The 17,143-nt window shown below is 44.3% G+C and overlaps 1 non-coding gene across 1 annotated transcript; it reads left to right on the top strand.

The window, feature by feature from the left end:
- The first annotated feature begins 758 nt into the window (after positions 1 to 758).
- Trnaf-gaa lies at positions 759 to 831 on the top strand. Its single transcript has one exon. It is a non-coding gene; the product is annotated as a tRNA-Phe (tRNA).
- The last annotated feature ends 16,312 nt before the right edge of the window (positions 832 to 17,143 follow it).

Raw genomic sequence — 17,143 nt, 5'->3', positions numbered from 1 at the left:
TTTCTTTCTGGTTTCCTCGCATCCTAAAAGGCAGCCATCGAAAGTCTAGTGTAGTGGAATATGGTGTTCCCGGCATTAGCTTGGGGGATTACGACAAAAAGGCTTGACGTAAATGCACCTGGTGCCGAGCTTAGCCAAATTATTCGGTCCGTTGGCCGGCTCTTTCGCTCAAAAATGGCGGCGTACCACCGAGGGGAAGAGAGGCCGCGGGACGAGAGAACTTCGTGAAGGTGATATATGTGATGTCGTCTTTCGGTTGTTTTGTGCGGTATGAGAGAATGCGTGTTCATAACTTTCAGCACCAATATTTAGAACTAAAATAATAAGTAGCGAACTTCAAAGCGCATATAGCTCGACTCACTACTCCACATCGGTGGAAAACCCGGACAGAAAAACCAGCTGCACCTCTTTCGTCTTACTTCAGCTGCGTCAGTCAACCGTGACCAAGTCAGTTCATACAGGTTGGGTTGTCAGTTTATTAAACTGTGGTTAGAATTCCGAATATCAATCTAGCAGTTCCCCTAACGGAGAGCGCGTCAAGTAATGCTGACGTCACGCGTTCCTGAGGTGGCGCGGTGACGTCGAGCTCCACGACGGAGGCGCGGAGAAAATGCTCAGACGGTTGAAATACACCTCGACTCCGACGCTGGATCCGCGTCGGCCGGCCGAGAAGACACGCAACCCCGTATCAGATACATTGACGTAGAAGGAAAGAAAAGAAGTAATGGCAAGCAGCAAAGTTCGAACCGATTCTATCAGCCGAAATAGCTCAGTTGGGAGAGCGTTAGACTGAAGATCTAAAGGTCCCTGGTTCGATCCCGGGTTTCGGCAAGACTTTTAGTTTTTTTTCCCGCCCTCATAAACGTTCTTTTTTTTTGTGTGTGTGTGCGTAAAGTATGTGAATGTCGGTAGTATTTTTTGCTCCTGCTGCTGCTGCTGCTGCTCCTCCTCCTCCTCCTCCTCCTCCTCCTCTTCTTCTTCTTCTTCTTCTGCCAGCAGTGGATGCTTTTCGTAGTTTTACGTTCCAAACCAACGACGGACATCTGGCACGCCACCGCAGCGGAGGACTGAGGGTTAATTTAGACCACCAGGGGATCTTTTGACGTGCAACCGAAAGCTCGGTTACACGCCCTTCTCCGCTATAAGGAGGGGGGAGGGGTGGGGGGGGGGGGGGGGGGCGTTATTCGCTCGTTAAAACGTCGATTCGCTCAAATGTCGCTGTTCGCTAAAACGCCATTCACTCATGTGATATGAACCCGACAGCGTCACAGAAGAGTCACTCTGTCGCCTATACGAGTGAGGATAACCGGTCAGACCACACGGAATATTCCGGGCAGCCCCGGCAGCGGCGCGTCCTCACAGCCATGTCTCTAAACTTACGCCTTCTGAACTGAATGCTTTTCTAATGAACGCGGAAAGAAAGTCAAGCCAAAGCACGAAAGTATATAGCAGAACATATACGCAACGAAAACACAAAGACCACGAGACACGGACGGGCACATTTTTCCAGATATTAAAGGGATCATGAAGCAATTTTTCTGCTTTCGCTAAATACTACTAAGAATCTCTCCCTAACGTTAATAACTGAATAAACTTGCCTTAGTGTTCCTTTCTAAACAAAAGCAGTAGCAAAAAAAGAAAAAAAGAAATCGAGAAATATGTGCACTGTTCATCCCCTCAACCGAGAGGAAGCGGTCACGTGGCCCTTGAATCATACCCACGCTCTGGTGTTGGCAAGGCGGAAAACGCGTGCTAAGCTCCTGGCATTGTTAGAGTTGGGCTACACTCATCACCGCAGCAGACTGGCACGAGCAACTACCCGCAGTGTCCTTTGAGGCATTGATTATTAGGGGCCGAAGACGAGTGCTCACGCAGTTCTCGTGTCCAATCCATGAGCATCGCTCGACTGTCGTTAGGGGGTGGTTTCGATCCCGCAATCAGGTCATCAAGCTTTGCGAAGACAAGACTGAAAGAAATAGTCCCCTTGTATCCTCGCAATTTTACCGCGACAAAGAAGCTTCTGAATCAATGGCGGTCTGCGCGAGTATACTTGGGTCAGACTAGGACGAGTATACACTTCGCCAAAGCCATGAACATTCCAACCCAATATCGTTTCATGACCGCTTTAGGTTCGCACAATTTTAGTAATTACCGAAACTAGAGACAAGCATTGCGCTTTCTGTGTACTCTTTTTGTGTGTGTGTGTGTGTGTGTGTGCACGTGCGCGCGCGCGTGTGCGTGCGTGTGTGTGCGCGCGTGTGTCCTACGCAACTTGGTGTTGACGCGGGCCTGGAAGCCTTACGGGAAAGGATACCATCTGAAATTGTATTGACGAGCTAAACAAAACAAATATAATTTTTGTCTTAGGTCTGCCCGACATTTTCAAGACGGAACAATAAAATCATACACTTATACGGGGAAAAAAGAACACGCATTCAAGTGCTTATTGTTTTCTTCCAGCAATCATTGATTCGAACGAATTACCCCCTGATGTTTTGGATTCTTCTAATGTTTTAGACTTTTGTTTCGTTTTATCGCGGCAAGTGCAGCCTGGGTGATATTGTTTTTAATCCACTCCTGTTACGATCCCGAAAGAGATTTACATTATTAATAAAGTAGGAAAGAAAGAAACCCGGATAATTTAATCTCAAAATCAGCCGCCGGCGGAGGATTCTACTAATCGCATTTTCTTTTTATTTTTTTCATATGTCGCGGCCGGCTTGTAGCATTTCCAGCGCTTCTATATTTGTTTTCCTTTTTTTTTTTTTTTTTTTTTTCAATGAATGTCGTTAGCGCGCAAGACGAAAGCGCGCGAAATAGCTCGCTGGTGCTTGTGATGTCGTGCAACGATTTCCCCACAAACGACGTTTTTATAGAGGCGATATATTCCCTTCATTCCCTCCATATTTGAGTAAAAACTTGTGGATGCACTATTGCGTTATCTGGGCCATATTTACCGATTTAAAGGTAAAAGAAAATAAAAGAAAAAGAGGATTGAGTGGCAGTCACCAGTTTCATAGGGAAGCCCTGAAGTAGAGCTAATTTATTTGATTTTTCTAGGAATGTACATATTGCGTTGAACTTTTTTTTTCGGTACTTGCTTTATTTTGTAACCAGCCATTTACGTTTCATATCCGAAAAGGAGGTAAACTATTTGAAGGAAACGACTTCGCTCCAAGGAGTATCCAAGTTAAAGATTAAAAAAAAAGTAAGTGTTTAGTCCACTGATCTCTATGACTATTTGCTGGATCGCCTCTGCTCGCTTCGCGAATGCGGCCTCGGGCGGCCATCTTTTTGGTTGAGTTATATTACCTGTAGCCACACCATAGTAGTATGGTGGTTGCAAGATCCCACCATGGTGGGACTTATAAGCTTCTGTGCAATACGTACGCATCTGATGGTGTTGAAAGAATCTTTCGAGTGCTCGCCTTTGGAATACATCAGATTGTCGATAACAATAATGGGATGGACTAAATTTTAATAAATAAATGAATATATTTTTTTTATTCTGAATGTACGTGACATTAACTTTTTCAGTCATAAAGATTATATTTTTAGAGGCAGAGGTACTATATATTACCTCGACGAGGTCTGTAGCGTAGAGTTATCACAATAAACGCGAGAGGCTCATCTGGCGCTAGTGTCTACGGTACTTCCTGTTGCAAATTAAAGCAGACAGCAACCAGTCTACTTTTCCAGTCTTATTCTGTATTCCTTTGGGAAAGAGTACGTGATATTTCTTTTCGCCAGTGAATAATAGAAATCAGCGTAGTTTGTTTACTCGTAACAGGTACTAGGTAGCTTTATTCGCATCATAAAAGTGTGATTTATTTAGTGCATTTTTTTTTTGTATTACTGAGCGATGCTTAAGTTCTCAAAAATTGAGACCCAGGTCTATGTTGTACAGCATGATATGTCAATGCAACCTATCAGTTGGAGCAAAAAGAAAAATTGAAAAGTAAAAAGAACAAAAACAACACTTGGTTACTGCTTTATTTTGATTATTCATGCACAGCTTTTTACTAATCCAGTACGTGTTCTTCGCCCCATGACCCCATGCTTCGTTCTTGTCGTCTGTTTTGATTGTTTGATTTGGCACACATTAGCATCCATTTGGTGTTTTGTTAACCTGATTCCCTCTGCGTTGCTTCATAGCATTTACTATATGAGTAAATACGTGCCCTGTAATAGTAGTATGCAACGTCAACACGCGTATTATACATGTGTATTTGGACTATTTTAGCGCAGCGTTCGACGCCATGAATTCTAAAGAAAAACGCTCTAACTGAAACATGCATTTGTACATCCGATTGTAAAATGTTCCAAACGTTTTATTCTATCACAGCACTAAGCGATATTTGCTCTTATAATCGAGCGCGGAGAAAAAACGCCTTTGCAGTTTCCCATAGGAATGCATTACAGGAAGTCAAATTTAGACTGGTTGCTGTCTGCTTCACAGTGCAACCGCACACTAGCGCCACCTTAGCCTCTAGCGCTCATTGCAATAACTCTATGGCCTGCAGGCAGGTTCAAGATAGTGGGTATCTCAAGTTCCCTTAGGCTCACAATTTTCTCCGTCCTGTCAAACCATTTTCTTCAAAGTGATCCGAGCAGACCACGCTCGTCTCCGAAGGCCCCAAGTTGCACCTGCCGACGTTTCCCACGCACAGCTGAAGGGTTGCGGGGCGACTTCGTGGAAACTTGTAAACAAATAACGTATCCCTGTGCGCTAGGATAGCCACAAAACACGGAATACTTACCGATGGTAAGTTCTTATGTTTTCGCGATCGGGGCGATTTGAAGAGCGCGCCGCACAACATTACGGTACAGTCGACCTTCCTCTGTCGCATGATCGCATCCACTGACTTTCAAGAATCTGCTTCGTCGAGCGACTGCAATCAGGCGCGAAGTATCACCCGCGGTGCAGTGTACTAGACCCACGGCTATTTTTGCGACAGCCTGCCGCCACAGCGCTGTCCGCCATGGATATTACTATGATGGCTAGAGATAATATAACTCTATCAAAAAGGTGGCCGACCGTGGCCACATTCCCGTGCACAGACGGAGCTGGGCAAACACGATCCAGAAAGTACTAAATAGTCATAGAGATCAGTGGTTTGATCATTGAGAGCAAGATATGAGTACGTTAAAAGTGACTTTAGAATTATTGGTCGAGTAAGCTAATGCATAGAGTCTCGATTTAATATCGCATTATTGAGTTTACATCAAATAATTTCCGGGATATCGGTGGCCGAGTGGGCAAGCGCACACTAAAGTAACTGTATATGCTCCACCTTGCGGGGCAGGGTACCGCGATGGCGCTTCCAGGGCGGCCATGTTGGATCCAAGGCCGCATTGCGGGAAGCGACCGTCGCTTCTGCAGGTGCCCGGCCGGATGCGCGAGCTGAGCGATCGTCCTCCGTCTCGTCTTTTTGCCAGACTTTGAAAACATGTTTTAAAACATCGCCCGTGTTATAAAACAACGCAATTATACTGTATCCAGTGGCTGCACATAATGTTCAATGGTCAAAGAACCTTACAGTTCGTTTTTTGTTTTGTGTGTGTAGGATGTATCTTTCGCAAACGCAAAGCGAAAAACCTGATCCGCCCGAAATTCTCCTCCTGCAAGGTCGCTTTCCCGCACGAAGCCGGATCTAGCTCGGTGCACTTGATCACTTCCCTGCCAATCCTGAGTTGGTGGCGAAAGGGAAATGAACGTGACTCTGGCTCTGCAGCACTGGAAGCGAAAGCTCACGCCGCAGAACCCAGGGATCCTGGGTTCAATCCCCGCCCTGCCCTTTTCGATCTGGATGAGCATCGTACCGGCGTGCGGTCCTGTATCACTACTGCGTGGTGCACGTTAAAGATCCTGGGCTAGCGGTTGTGCTGCACTGGTTAAATTTCTCGTCTACAGCTAGGAGACAAGTCGCCCTCTGAGGCAGACTAAGTTCTAGGCTGCATAAACATACACACACCCCAATTTTTTTTCTGCAAATAATTTCCAACATGCGTCACGCTCACATATCGGAAGCTTTTTTCTTGTTTCTTTTGCTTTTGTTTAATACCGCGTGTGTGTGAGTATATGAATGTGCAGCGCATGCGCGAAAGCCGCAGACAGACGAATACACATACCAGGTATAAAAAAAAAAAAAAGAAGAAAAACATGGTGTTTTTTTGGAAGGAAGCTCGCAAATTCAGCTTTGCGTGTTGCTTCCCAAATCAGGACAACAGATGTCCATTCGGAGAAATCTGGAAGTCGAGGTTATAATTTATCTGAACAAATCTTTACGATTCTCGATCGTCTTCTTATCTCGAAACCGTGATAGAGCTGAGCGTCTAACCTACCCGAGGGGTTTTCCAATCGATCAATTTTTGTCGTGAGCTTGACGCTTTGTTCGGAATAAAAATGCGGGAGGTATTATACTCGCATTTCATAGATTATATATTCACTGACTATTTAAGAAACGCCGGACGTGACGAGTCCCACTCATATCATCAACGATCCGCAGCCGATATAAATGCCAAGGAATGAACCCCGAAGGAAGATTTAAGTGTCAGGATTATAAAAGGCTCTCACGTTTCTTAAGGTGAGGGACTATAATGGCATTGCAATATCAAAATATTATTGTATATTTTTTTTCTTGCGTCGTATAACTTTCGCGATTTTGCACTTTCCCACAAGTGTTCAAGATGCGGCGAATAACACACACACACACACACACACACACACACACACACACACACACACACACACACATATATATATACTTTTTTTTTGTCTGTTTCTTTATTAATGCGCAGAAGGAGCCAGTTTTACGACCGACTTCGCACAAAGTTTCGCGGGGAGCTTATCACCACAACTCCCTCTCAAAACAGCCGAGGCTATATAGAAGCCGTTCAACTTGGAGACGCGGCACCATTTTTCTAAGAAGCAATCGCAACACCTATCTCTTATGGGGGAAGACGTGGCGTCGGCTATCGGCAGCCAGCGCCTCCACTCGCTTATATATACGCCGCCGTGCTTCATTGCTCGCACGCATCGAGATATCATAAGCGGTTTCCCACTTGATGGCGCGTTTATACACCTGCACGCATATGCCAGGACCGAGGCGCGATGGTACGCGTGGGTCGCTCTTATTGATCCAACGCAGGAAAAATGTCAGCAGGGAGCGCTACAGGTCTTTGCCTAGCGTTGTCCAAAGCTTCAATTAAAAAGAAATCACGTTAAGGAGTGTTTTGATAATTTTTTGAGCTGCCCCGACTAACTACACTTTCGGAATCACCCTTTCCGGAATGCTATTTTAGTATCGGGAAATTCAGAATAGTTATTGTGAAATCGGCAAGTCAAACCCAAAAAAAGACACTATGTGCCGAGCATTTGTGGCGTGCTGTTGTGCGGGTGCTGGGGCGAGTATTCAAAACATTCGTTTGACAGCATAAAACTGCTTCGAATCTGTTGGAACAAATTCTACGGTCCAAAAAGTGAGCCCCTGCCTTCTGCTCATGTCACTTTTTCATTGCTGCCAGTAGAGACTTTCACTTTGAAAAACACGGTGAGGACCAAAATTGTAAATTCAATAACTTCGCAAAAAATATATTAGCTTAATATTCGGGGTACTACATCAGCGATATATGTTGGTGTGTTTAGCTAATTTTCAGGTGAATCGGGGACTTCTAAAAAAACACCCGGGTGCCCCTTTTAAAACCAACAGACGTACGAAATTTCCATTCAAAAACAATGAAATAGTAGGAAGAGAAGAGGGGGGGGGGGTGCAAAGGTGAGGCGAGGAACAGGTTTCAGTCGAAACGAAGAGTGCACGTGCACAACTTTGATTGGTGCACGAGGTGCGTATGAATATCACTAGTGCCACTAGACCGATCTCACAGCCAGCTTCATAACGCCACCGCTGCCGCCTTGCATATTGGGAACTGTATAGTTCTTCTACCCATGCGACAACCCCGCTGGGGGTCTGCGCAAGCAGGGTACGAGGCGGCACGAGCTGTCCCGAGAACTGACGCCTGCCTCCTATAAACTACAATTATGGCGGCGCCACGCGTGCGTGGAATTCACCTGGTGAGTTCGGTCTTTTTGACCGCTCTATCATATAGGGTATAGACCTCCTGCGTTGCCCAGGACGCGCTACGGAAAAAGTCTTCTTAAGGCCGGTTCAGACACTTTCGTTTGAGTTAGTTTGAGTGCGTTTGACTGCGTTGCGTCGAGAACCGAGTCACCGGCACATCTGTGCTTCGAATGAAGCGTAGAATCCAATTCAAGGAATCAACTTGGCACGCGATATAAGCAGCAGGGATGTCCCGGTTTTTAGCAGCCTCAACGCAGTCAAACGCAGTCAAACGCAGCTGCCTGATCCAGGCTTTAGGACTTCTTTTGGGCAGTAGCCTCCTATATACCGACAAAGCCTGGCAGAACGTCACGAGAAGCGGCCGCAGAAATGGAAAGGTGTAGCGGCAGACAACAGATGAGAGTAGAGCCACGTGACTGGCGCCTCGCTGCGGCGAGACGCCGAAACACACTTCTCCCGAGCAAACAAGTGCGGTTCAGGTCCTCGCCGCTGCGAAAGCTGTGCACTGAAGTCCAGGTTCCCCGAGACGGCTCTGAGATGCTCTCTGCTACCAGCTCCTCGCGCTCCAAATCTGCGACCGGGCACTCTATGGCTCCGTCATCAAACTGAAAGTCTTTATGAGTATATAGGAGGCTATGGTAGTACACACTTGAGCGTCTCAAAATGTCACACATAGAGAAGCGTGCCTGATCTAGTGCAGAACGCGATTTCACGAGGAAACTACAAAGAAACAACAAGAATTCGGACGCCGTCGAAACACAGGTGAAAGCTAAAATGATAAGAGCGTGAATCAAGAAACGCTGTGGCGTACGCGTACTCTAGCGGTGGTGGCATAAATATGAATCTCTCGATTTTCTTGCGGCGTTGAACCTAGCTTATTTCGAACGCCCAAAAGTTTTTTTTCTTCCGTTTTTCGGCACTACACAGAAAAAAAAAAAAAAAAAAGCTCAACGAAGGCTCCACAAGTTGTGCGAGGCCCAGTCAGGTGAGCTTGATACTACTCAAATTGAGGGCGCTACCGTTTGTCCAAAGCTTCAACGTATGGACGCACATGCCGTTCCGAGTCTTACACACGAGAACAGAAAAGAAAGGGATCACTGCGTTGTCTCAGGTTGGCAAATAAAATTAGACGTTATACTATGTTTCACTTTAAGTGTGAGCGTAGCAAAAACTACAAGAGGGAGCTCCGCGGTCGTTCAGCGTAAAAGTTGAGCGTATCTGCCATGCAAAAGCGCTCGTGCAGTGCAAGCACAGTTCAGGGCCACATGCCCGCGCTTGTAGCATCGGTTGCGTCTTAGCTGAAACGAGGTATAGATATTTACACCGCGTGAGGCTGGTGTGACATAAGATGGGAACACTGGTCCGCACTGTAGGTGAAATATTTAGCCAGTGCAGTACGACTGCTTGCCGGGGGCCTTTAACGTGCATCACGAAGAGGGGCTATACGACCGCACGCTGGTATACGATGCTCAACCAGACAGGCAGGGTCGCCAAAGTCGCGCGCACTTTAGCCAGGCATGGCCTTATATTATTGCCAGTATTGCCGCGATTTCACGTTGCTTGCCAACGTTGCCTTATCGTCTCTAAATGATCCTTTTCGCCCAGTGCACCACTGATGGGCGTTTCATTCGGAACAGACTAAATATTTGCCCCCTTGTTACCGGTCTCATCCGACGAGAAGAATCCTTGTTATCACGTTCTGAATTTTGTCCCATCTCGAAGGACTTCGTAAGTCCTGGTACAAATGCTTCAACTAAAGATTAAAAAAAAAAAAAAAAAAAAAAAATCTGTGAAATTGTATAAATTGGATTGTGGCAAAAAAAGGCGCCATGTTGGCAACTTTTTTTTTTTTTATCACTATTACCAGACTCTTGCATCGAATTTTGAAGAAATGAAGCTGAACAAGCGTGAGAAGGGTGGAGAATAAATGTCGAGATGATTTAAAGCCTGATACAAATCCTTATTTAAATCGCGATTTTCACCGATTTTTTAATTATGATTTTTATCAAACTTTTCCCGCACAAATAATCGCCAAGATATTTTAGTGTGACTGTCATTGTTTCTTTTGTTTTTTATGCACATTTGTATTGTATTTAAATTAAACAATCATCAAGCACGAAATATTTAGAGCACGATGAACCTACGTAAAAAGTGGTGCTCTTCTGACTTGAATCAAAGTGTTGATCGATCTTCCTTTCTACCTCCCGCTTCGTTCGTCAAATAAGTAATGTCTTATTGGGGTACAAACAAATACAAAAAAAGGAAGGTCATAGTGCAAGAAACCAAAACGCGAAAGAAAAAGAAAGTTAAGTTTTTTTACACAAAAAAATCAACCTGCATTTTTTAGTATGGCGGAGTTTAAATCCATAATATTACTCAATTAGACTCCTTTAATTTCACTAATTATTCCTTCCCCATTGTTTTCAGTGGTGGACGGATTCATAAATCAATTCGCCATGTTTAAAGTACATCTTGTGAAGAAGAGTCTCGTTTTTCTTTAACTGCAGTGATTTGAATCAAATTAATATGATATAAATCAAATAATACCTAAATGAAATAAACTTGATATTTCTAATTTTGCAGGAATTCCTGTCTTTTTTCGACTAAAAAATTAAAAGGCGCGAACTGAAACAGGACGAAAAGAGATACACGTATACAACACGGACAAGTCCCAACTTCCAACTGTTTTAATGTAACACCAAACATCGTCAAACTGTCAGTCCATAAAACTCATACAAACCCCCAAGCAGCCAGATAAAGGTTCATATCACTCATCACACGCAGCTATCAAGAAACGCAACTTTGTTCAGCAGATAAAGGGAAGACATGCTTACGCATTTTTCAGCCCCTTTTTTTGATACAGAAAGCTTCGATTCTTTCCCATTCAATCTTCTCATTCCCTTTCTTAAAAAAAACTTTGTGCGCTCAAACATTGGTTCACACCCACATCGTTTGGAGCGCTCCGCAAAGTAGCCCACCTGAATTATTGCGTACGGCAAGCTTGTGTTCCTGCGCTCTTTCATTGAAACATCGGTCGGTTTGACCGATGTAAACTTGGCCGCAACTGAAAGGAATCTCTTGGGTCATTCCATGCCAAAGGAGACGGCAATTTCCGTCATATTTTGGATATGCTTGAAAAAAATAATATGAATAAAGACACATTTGAAAGTAAGTATGACTAAGTTTGAGGGCTGAATTATGTTTATTTTTGCTGACGTCATGCTCCAAAGTGCCGGGAATTTGAGAAAACCTCCTGTATTTAAAAAAAATTGCCGAAAAAAAGCTATTCTTACCACATAATTTTACGTTTGCATGCAATCAAGCATAAATATGTTCTATCTTACCTTGAAAGGAAAACACCTTACGCCGCCCGTTTGGGTCCAGGCAGGCACTCCAAACCGAAGCAAATTTTTAAGATTTCTTGATTTTTTAAGATAACTTGAAATTAAAATTTGACTAAGAAAATTTTTTTACTTATTTTTATAAACCTTATACTCGACGAGGTTGTATTACAACAGTAAAAAATTATTCGGACAGTTTTTAATTAAATGGTGAATATGACACTTTCTTCAAAAACTACCTTATAGAGGGTAAAAAAAAAGCCACGTGGGCAACGGTGCTCGCATTTTCTGAAATAGCCAAAAGTTTAACCGACCCCATCTGTTCAACATTTAAAAAAATTAGAAAAGTACTTTTTGATATTTTGGAGAAATTATTTTTTAAATATGAGGCAGAACAACATCGCCTCCAGGTGTCCACCTCGTCGGCAACGCACGCCATCGTCTGGTACGGTCGAGCGAAACACTGCACGGGGAACTTAATTTGGTTAACTATATTTGTATAGCTAACGCTAAAAATCTTGGCATTATGACATGTCTATTTATAGTGACTAGAAAGGGGATATTTTTTTTTTTTTTGTCTAAACAATATGTTTGGGTGCGCTTGCAAGTTGAATAGTGACATCTCGAATACTGTTTGGGATACTTTTTATCAAAGCCGAAACAAAGCACATTTGTAGCTCATCGACATTTCTTTTTTTCTTCACTCAGATAAGATATCAATATACCAGAAAGAGCAGGCGAATACTCATATTTAGGGGTTTTCGATAGGAGCACAACACAGAACTTTTTTTTTATATAGGGGAGACATATATTTTACAAGTGGTAAACACGCAACATCCTTTTGTTGTGTTATAACCTTCGAATGGCCGTTGGCCTGAATATCCACTCTTAATGTTCTGCTTCTTTTAATGTTTCACTCTCTGTATTTCAGTTGCACTATGTATTTGCACCCCAATACCTTTTCGTTAAAAAGGAGGAAAATCACCGTTATCGCTCGGCATCGTTGACGATCTCCAGCGTTCACTATTTCATTTTTTATAAGCAAACGCAGTATGACCAAAAAGGTAAGACGCGCCGTCTGCTAACCAATTTTGATGAACCGTCTGCGTTCACAAACTTGGTTAGTAGACGACGGCTTTGTCTCCAGTCACCTGAGCACATGTAAAGTGGAATTAAAGCCTTGAAATTAACGTGCCAAAAGAATATTATTACGTGGTGGCTAAAATAACACCCACGTCCATCGTGCAGAAAGAGGTTTCCATGCGAATTTAAAACATCGCGGCAGACGGTTCACACCCGTGACGTTCCAGACGTGCGCAGTGTTCTAGCCTATGACAAGAACTGAAAGCTAATGAAACACTGATATTCTAAATGTGATGTAGTATTTCTTGACTATATTTTATATTTATCTACATAAGAAACAAAAACGTCGGTGAGCTGCAAATGTGCTTTGTTCCGGCTTTGATAAAAAGTATCCCAAACAATATTTCGAGTTGTCGCTATTCAACTTGCAAGCGCACCCGGACATATAGTTTAGAGAAAAAAAAAATGCACTCTCTAGTCACTATAAATAGACATGTTATAATGTCAAGATCCTCAGCTTTAGCTATACAAATATACTTAACGAAATTAAGTACCCCGTGCAGTGTTTCACTCGACCGTACCAGACGACGGCGTGCGTTGCCGACGAGGTGGACGCCTGGAGGTGATGCCGTTCTGCCTCATATTTAAAAAAAATAATTTCTCCAAAATAACAAAAAGTACTTTTCCAATTTTTTGATATGTTGAACAGACGGGGTCAGTTAAACCTTTGGCTATTTCAGAAAATGCGAGCACCGTTGCTCACATCGCATTTTTTTTTTACCCTCTATAGGGCAGTTTTTGAAGAAAGTGTCATATTCACCATTTAATTAAAAACTGTCCGAATAATTTTTTACTGTTGTACTGCAACCTCGTCGAGTATAAGGTTTATGAAAATAAGTAGAAAACGTTTCTTAGTCAAATTTTAATTTCAAGTTGAATAAAAAAATCAAGAAATCTTAAAAATTTACTTCGGTTTGGAGTGCCTGTCTGGACCCAAAATGGCGGCGTAAGGTGTTTTCCTTTCAAGATAAGATAGAATATATTTATGCTTGATTGCATACAAACGTAAAATTATGTGGTAAGAAAAACGTTTTTTCAGCAATTTTTTTAAATACAGGAGGTTTTCTCAAATTCCCGGCACTTTGGAGCATGATGTCAGCAAAAATAAACATAATTCAGCCCTCAAACTTAGTCATACTTACTTTCAAATGTGTCTTTATTCATATTATTGTTTTTCACGCATATCCAATATATGACGATAATTGACGTCTCCTTTGGCATGGAATGACCCTCTGACACCACCTTAGTCACGCGTTCGATGTATCTTGTTACGCGTTTTTTTTTTTTTTTTTAGCACGAAACAAGTTTTTGTTTTGACATCGTGGAGCACAGTTGAAAGTTTGAACGGGGCTGAGAACACCATAATTATTTACTTATTATTTATTTCAGTATCCTCAAGGCCCTGAGGCTTTACAGACGCGAGTGGTACAAGAAAAATTTGGAATACAAACAATATACAAACACTTCAAGCCAAGCACAAAAAATGTAAAAAAAAGTGTTAACAAGTTTAGAAATTATAGAACAAGGCAAACAAACAAAGCAAAATATTAACGTAAGTAAGCAGTGACCGCACTTTTAAACAGGTCAATGGACGGTATGTTTACTAATTGCGCGGGAAGGCGATTACACCTTGAAGATGTTCTGGGAATAAAATAGTTCTAATAGGCTGAGGTAATGCAATCAGGAATTCCGACTTAAAATTGGTGATCTACGCGCGGCGAGATGAAAACAGGATTTAACATTAGTTTGTTCTTAGTGAAGTATTGGAATGATAAATTTTATAAAAACAAAGTGAAAGCCGTTTACAACTCCCTGTAACACCGAATTAGAGCGCAGCTCTTGAGGAGGAGGAGGGAAGGGTACTGGAGGGGGGGTCAAGTAACCTGGGGGGTCACGTGACGATGCCGATGATGCCATCAGTGACGTCACTGATGACGTCATCAGTGACGATGACAATTCGGATCTCAGTGACGTCATCAGTGACGTCACTGATGACGTCATCCGTGACGATGACGATGCGGATGCCGGTGACGTCATCAGTGACGTCACTGATGACGTCATCAGCAATGATGGCGATGACGATGCGGATGCTGGCGACGTCATCAGTGACGTCACTGATGACGTCATCAGTGATGATGGCGATGACGATGCGGATGCCGGGAACGTCATCAGTGAGGTCACTGATGACGTCATCAGTGATGATAATGATGACGATGCGGATGCCGGTGACGTCATCAGTGACGATGACGTCATCGGGGAGGTCACGTGACCTTGGGGTGACCTTGGGATTACCTTGGGGGGTCACGTGACCTTGGGGTGACCCTGGTTACTCCGACGCCGCTCAAGCCGGGAGCGGGCCCCTAAGAGCTGCGCTCTAAAAGACACAAACGAGATATTTTTCAGCGTTAACCCTGTTTTAAGCAGCCATCTTTTGGAAATTGTGGGACACCTTGTGGAAATATGGAACAACCTGCACTGGCATCTTGTCGGTCCTTTCACGAAATTTGTCGCCGCCTTCTCGTTTAATTTTAGAGCGCAGCTCTTAGGGGCCCGTTTCCGGCTTGAGCGGCGTCGGCGTAACCGCGCGGTGCATCATGGGAAATGTCCCATAATGCACCGCGCGAGCCCCCCACCGGGGTCACGTGACCTCGTGGGGGGCACGTGACCCCCCCGAGGTCACGTGACCCCGGTGCATCATGGGAAATGTCCCATAATGCACCGCGCGAGCCCCCCACCGGGGTCACGTGACCTCGTGGGGGGCACGTGACCCCCCCGAGGTCACGTGACCCTCCGAAGTCACGTGACTCCCCTGAGGTCACGTGACCCCCGCCGATGTCGCGACCCCCAATGACGTCATCGTCACTGATGACGTCACCGGCATCCACATCGTCATCATCATCATCACTGATGACGTCACCGGCATCCACATCGTCATCTTCATCACCACTGATGACGTCACCGGCATCCACATCGTCATCGTCATCATCACTGATGACGTCACCGGCATCCGCATCGTCATCATCACTGATGACGTTACCGACATCCGCATCGTCATCGTGATCATCACTGATGACGTCATCAGTGACGTCACTGATGTCGTCACCGGCATCCACATCGTCATCGTCATCGTCACTGATGACGTCACCGGCATCCGCATCGTCATCGTCATCATCACTGATGACGTCACCGGCATCCGCATCGTCATCGTCATCATCACTGATGGCGTTACCGACATCCGCATCGTCATCGTCATCATCACTGATGACGTCATCAGCGACGTCACTGATGACGTCACCGACATTCGCATCGTCATCGTCATCATCACTGGTGAAGTCATCAGTGACGTCACTAATGACGTCATCGGTACCCGCATCGTCATCGTCAATGATGACGTCATGAGTGACCTCAGTGATGACATCATCGGCATTGGGGGTCACGTGACCCCCAAGGTCACGTGACCCCCCCCCCCCCCTGGTTAGTTTAACCCCCCCCCCCCCAGTGCCCTTCCCTCCTCCTCCTCAAGAGCTGCGCTCTAATTCGGCGTTACAGGGAGTTGTAAGCAGCTTTCACTTTTTTGTAGGAGACTTTCACAAACACTTGACACTAAGCACATCGGGTAACCGGCACTCTTCAAGCGTGCAAATCAAAGCTGATCGGCAGTCTATGCTGGCAGCTTTTTGTAATGGCTGCGTAAAGGCAGCTGGATGAAAACCCACGTTTTACGAGCATCGGGTGGGCACTGCTGAAAGAAAATAGGCATTTCTTAGATCATGGATTATAGCTCCAGCACAGATGATCCTTTGTAAAAATGAACTGCAAGTCTAGAAGCTGAATACTGCCATCATTAGGCATTTCCCAAGTGAAGTTCAGACCGCCTGACAGTCCTCTAAACAAATTAACTGTTTCTGTCACAGCATGCTCCAAACAGTTCGCTGTACATTCTCCCAAAATAACAAAAAATTATCCACATGGCGGAAAATCTTAACCACATTCACCCCGTCAATAGCCCCCAATATGCGCTTGTCTATAGCAGAAAGATAAATGTCACACAAAATGGGTGCCATTAAAGAACCAATGCAAATCCCATTCTTCTGTACGTAGAACTGCTCATTTAAAACAACGGCAGCGGACTGCAAGTAAAATTATTGCAGCGCCATAAAATGATCGAAGTTAACACCCGTAGAATCCTGGAACCCCACTTCACCTGACTGCATTATGCTCTCACGAGCAGCGGTGAAAAGTCCATCATGGGGAACCGAGTAAAACAACTCTTATGCATTCACAGAAAACGCTGTGGCCGCATTCTGCCGCCCTGTCTTCAAAACTTGAACAAGTTTTCCGGAGCTTCGAACCAGAAAGGAATCGACAATGACTAATGCTCACAGGTGACGCGCTGTACCTACTTTCCTTTTTGAAATAAAAACAGCAGTAGACAGATACCAAACAACAAAATAGCTATGAAATTAAAAAAAAAAACAAAAACAACAACTATTATTTTACGTTTTGGCTAAGAATCAAAAGGGTGGAATTCGAAGTTACCAGCGTTTCCAGAACTGGCAGCAACCCTGTGTTACTGCT

Source organism: Ixodes scapularis, unplaced genomic scaffold (genome assembly GCF_016920785.2).
Source record: "Ixodes scapularis isolate PalLabHiFi unplaced genomic scaffold, ASM1692078v2 PGA_scaffold3__209_contigs__length_174095766, whole genome shotgun sequence".
In the NCBI taxonomy this organism is placed as follows: Eukaryota; Metazoa; Arthropoda; class Arachnida; order Ixodida; family Ixodidae; genus Ixodes; species Ixodes scapularis.
This window is presented reverse-complemented; position numbering and strand designations above follow the sequence as displayed.